The sequence below is a fragment of the Anolis sagrei genome, chromosome 5 (assembly GCF_037176765.1).
Source record: "Anolis sagrei isolate rAnoSag1 chromosome 5, rAnoSag1.mat, whole genome shotgun sequence".
NCBI lineage: Eukaryota > Metazoa > Chordata > Lepidosauria > Squamata > Dactyloidae > Anolis > Anolis sagrei.
This window is the reverse complement of record NC_090025.1, coordinates 166248712-166253927: the sequence shown is the minus strand read 5'-3', so window position 1 is coordinate 166253927 and position 5216 is coordinate 166248712.

The window sequence follows — 5216 nt, the reverse complement described above, 5'->3', positions numbered from 1 at the left end:
ATCCAGACAAGACAGAGGTACTCCCGGTCAGTTGGAAGGCAGACCAAGGAATAGGGATCCAGCCTGTGCTGGATGGGGTTATACTCCCCCTGAAGACACAAATTCACACTTTGGGGCTATTTGGCTAATTGTATCTCCTTGTATGAACCCACCAGGTCTTGAGATCTTCAGGAGAGGCCCTTTTCTCGGTCCCACTTCTATCTCAAGCTTGGTTGGTGGGAATGAGAGAGCGGGCCTTCTCGATGGCTGCCCCTTGACTCTGGAACTCCCTTCTTCCCAGGGAAGCCAGAATGGCCTTGTCCCTGCTGTCCTTCTGGCTGCATAATAAAATCTTTTTATCTAGACAGGTTTTTAAAGAAGAAGGTTTTAAAGATTATTATTATTACGATTATTATTTATTTACTTTGATCCTGCTTTTCTCCCACCCATGGGACTAATGTCAGGGGCTGCTGTGGTTTTTGTTTTTATGGATTTAGCTGAATTGGTTTTTTTTAATACTAATGATGCTTAATACTGTTTTAATATTTGCATATTTGTATATTTTAAATTGTATTGTAATGCTTTTAATGTTGGCTGCTTTGAGTCTCCTTATAGAGAGAAAAAGCGGGATATAAATAAATGTAATAAACATAATAGTAATAACAAAAATAAAAAGTGAGAAATTGTGTTATTGAGACATAACCATATTCTTCTTTCTGCCACACCATACAGGTAAAAAAAAGAAAGAAAGAGAGAAGACAAAGTGCAAAGAAATGTTAATGGCCCTGAAGATTATGAGCAGCAGATATGGAAAAGGTGGCTTGAATTACAGCTGCCATATATGGCTTTGATTAAGATGAAGTTTCATTCACTAAAAGATGAATATGCAGGAGTCACATGTACCTCTCACCTTCTAATGTGTTCAAGAGGGTGAGGGAGAAAGAGGGCAGAAAGAACTAGTAGACTGAAGAAGAGAAGTAGGGGAGAAAAAGGAACCACTTTTCGAGTTACAGGGAGTTCTATGTCTATCAGCCATTGGATGAAATTGCTGCTGAGATGTTGCTCACATCAGGCTAGAGAAAGGCTTTATAATTATTGCTGCAGGGGGTTATATATATCAGGATAAACTAACTCAGCAGAAATGGGTCCGAGTGCTTAACTCCCTGCCTCCTCTAGACTGTGCAAGGATTAAAAGGCTTTCTGTCTGAAGGGGGAAAATTGAGAGTCTCTTCAGAGCCATTTTGTAAAGCATGGCTGGACGTGGGTGTTATGGCAATCTAAGTAATTTATCTGCATGGCAAAGGTTTCCTCCCTTGCAATCTTCCTCCCCACATTTTTTTTTTATGGACAACCGCTGACTGACATACATCCACAATTTTGACCAGAGTTTAAGGAAGCTATGTTTGAATTACCAGATAAGTAGTTCTTTTTCCCAGCAAGAGTATATAACAATTTCATTGCCATTATAAATGAGGGATATTAGAGACTTTTTTTTTTAAAAAAAAACAAACTATAACACATACTCACTGGTACTTCAATGCTATGAAAGTAACAAATTATTTTACAAAATTGCTTTCTAAGGGCTGATCTTTAATATGTTCTATAGCTGTGGTTCCCAACCTTTTTTTTTTGACTAGGGGCCACTTGACCAGGAACCACTTTGACCAGTGACTACTTGATTGGGATCACTTTGACCAGGGACCACTCTCCAAAAGGGTTTCAAATCGGTTTTTCGTCAACTTTAGATTCAGTTTGGGCTGCTGATTCAGAACATTGCATTGGATAGACCACATCAGCTCTAGTTTCTGATACAGAACATATGCCATGGCCAGCAACAGGGAAGGAGTGGTAGGTGGTCCGAAAGGAGCAGAAATAAAATAAAATAAAATAAAGGGGAAGGACGTTCATGGACCAGATTTTCTTCCTCGTGGCCCACTGTTGGTCTGTGGCACACAGATTAAGAACCACCTGTGTGTGTGTGTGTGTGTGTGGTCATACCTCTATCAAAACACTGAAAATTATATTTTATTCTTTGAGAAGAGAAGAGGGATTTGTGTGAATCCCTCTGCCATGTCAGTATATTATGTTTGTTATTGCTCCTTTCAAGTTGACTTTGTCTAATGGCAGCTCTATGAACAAGAGACTTCCAACTCAAAGCAACCTTTAGAGCTCAACTCAAGTTTTGCAGGACCATGGCTTTCTTGGTTGAATCTATCCATCTGGAATGATTTTTCCCCTTTTTTCCTATTGCCTTCTACCTTACCAAGCATTATTGTTTTGTCTAGTAAGTCTTTTTATCATATGGCCAAACCACAACAGCCTCATTTCAGTCATCTTTGGTTTTAGAGCAAACTCATGCCTGATTTGTTCTAGGAATCATTTGCTTTTCTTTTAGCAGACCACAGTATCTGCAGAAATCATTTCAAGTCATGCAAATGCATCTAAGGATCTATATATATATATTAAATAAATAAAAAGCAAAAACAAAAGATATTTCATTATCCAGTAACAAAATACATTTAATTACCCACGGAAAAAGCTGGACATAATTTATGAGCTGAAAACATTTCACAAAGAAAAGTAAGACAATTTATTAACTGCAAATGTTTCACATGAATGGGCAATAATTTGCAGTAGCATGAGCTGAGAGAACATCCTAATGGCGATTCTCAAATTTTGATTGGATGGGGGGGGGGGGGGGGGGTTCCTGCCAACATCCCAAGGAAAAAGTGCTGGCTAAGATAGTCTATATCTAGCATCAGGCAATGAGTGAGGATTCCGTCAGCTGGCAATTTACCGAGCAATATTTCATTCGTCAACAGTTTTTTTAAGTGGCAGGATCAAGAGTGGAATAACCAGCCAGGTCTTCTGCAGGATTTGCAGCATGGAGAAGCCACTTGGGCTGAGTACTGCAACCATTAATCCTTGTGGTTCAAGTAATCCTCCAAATGACAGTAGGGAGCAAATGGAGATAGTGATGAGGTAGAAGGGATGTCAATGGTTAGAGTTTAGAAAAATGCCCCTTCCAGCTCTCAGAATTATCCAGCCAACATTACCAGTTGCCCCATATCCATTTCTGATGGTAGTGCCAATCATTCGTCAAACAGGATTACTCTGCCTGACAACCTCATCAAGGGCTGCTGCCATCTTGACATTCTTCAGACATTTATTAATTGAAGTCTTGTCTGTGACAATGGTTGCTATAAATAATAAAATTTCAAATATATACTATGCTTTAGGATGCTCAAAGCTATTCTTTACACTCCACTTACTTCATTTGAACCTGACAGAAGAAGCATTTCTAAAGGCTTTGTTTTCTTTGCTGAGATTAAAAATGGTTTCAGGCATTATTTTGGAGAATTTCATAAAGTTCTTTATTTTGTGTAAAATCTTTTGACACAGAAAGACTCTTTTTATTCTTGTATATGGTAGAAAATAAAACTTCTCTCCGAAATGCATCCCCTCTGCCCTCAAAATGTCTTGAGTATGATTTTTTGGGGTAAATACTAGTGTTCTTTAAATCTCTAATTTACACACACTGTGGTAGGTATCGAGTTAGGGACATACACGTGTGTAGCTCACACTGTGCATGCAGTGCCAAAAAGTAACTATTGCACAACAGATTATACTGGTGGTAGCAGCAGAAACAGCATGTTCCTTTGTGCCTTGTCCTTACATATTGCAATTGTGAATTACCTGCTATGCATTGTGTGTTGTGACTGTGCATTGCATTGCACATTATGCAATGGCACCTAGTCATTTACATGTGTTACACAGTGCTGCTATTCTTCATGCAGGGTTGCATAGTACTGTAGTAGCATATCTTCACATACGGATGTTTACGTTATGCTGAGGGGATGTTGGATAGCAGCCAGTATCTGTCAGTAATCCTTACAAAAATGCCTGTAACATTCCAAACTGAAGAAGAATTTGAGGGCTTATAAAGCTGCCTTCTCCTTTGGGACAGGCTTCCTAAACTCATTACAAAGCCCACGTTGAGGGAACTTTGTTGGCATAAGAACTTGATTCCATGAATGCTTTTCACATAGTAATCACTAAGCTGGGTGTCATAGCAATTTCTCTGCCAAATACCTGGCCTTACTGGAGATAGTTGTTTGGGAGGTGATGGGTTTCATGTTATCAGGGTAGCAAATTCATTCCAGGGTTTAATTCATAGTTTCTGAAGCTCTCCAAAGTGGGGAATCCCCTCATCAAAATCCAATCAGCATGTTAGGTAACCCAGCAACTAGAATGAAAACCTAGGATGGATTCATCACTCTGCTGATGTGGACACAACCAGTCCCTAGTGGCCACCAGCCTGCATCTGCTACAGCAAAGCGGTCCCTATACTTTTCCGAGAGGAATGTGTGGGTAAACGTCAGTAAATGAAGTGCATAATTTAGATGGCTAGGCAGTCATGGCTCCTTCACAGAAGACATGGGAAAAGCCAGCATTCAAGGCTAATCTACACCGCCAGGAACCCCAACATGGCATGAGGTGCTTCTAAAGTGGGCCCTCCATAAAGGCCCAACTTATCAGAAAGGTAGTACAATGGGTTAAACCCTTGTACCAGCAGGACAGCTCACCAACAGGCCAGTTGTTTGAATCCAGGGAGATCAGGTTGAGCTCCTTCTGTCAGCTCCAGCTCCCCATGTGGGGACATGAGAGAAGCCTCCCACAAGGATGGTAAAATATCAAACATCCAAGCGTCCCCTGGGCAATGTCCTTGAAGATGGCCAATTCTCTCACACCAGAAGCGACTTGCAGTTTATTGTTGAAGGCTTTCATGGCCGGAATCACTGGGTTGCTGTAGGTGTTTTGTTCTATATGGCCAGGTTCTAGAAGCATTCCCTCTGACATTTCACTTGCATCTATGGCAAGCATCCTCAGAGGTTGTGAGGTTGTGCAGTTTCTCAAGTCACTCCTGACATGGAAAAAACAAACAAACCCAGAAAGGCAAGAAGGTATATGACAGCAATGGAGTTATTTCTACAATGCCATGGATTGGTCACCTTCTCTTCTACAAAATGCTTGTTGGTCTGAAAGAGGTGACAACTCACTCTGTCCTTTCAGAGTGTAGCATCCTATATTTTCCCTCTTCAGACCATGGAACAACTCCATAATGCAAAGGAGCTGAGGGTGAAGTAATGGCAGCTGCACTCAACTGGCTCTTAAAGGAAGCTTTGGGAGTAATCCGGTTTCTAAAGTACTACTGGAGTGTGTTTGGATTCATTCTC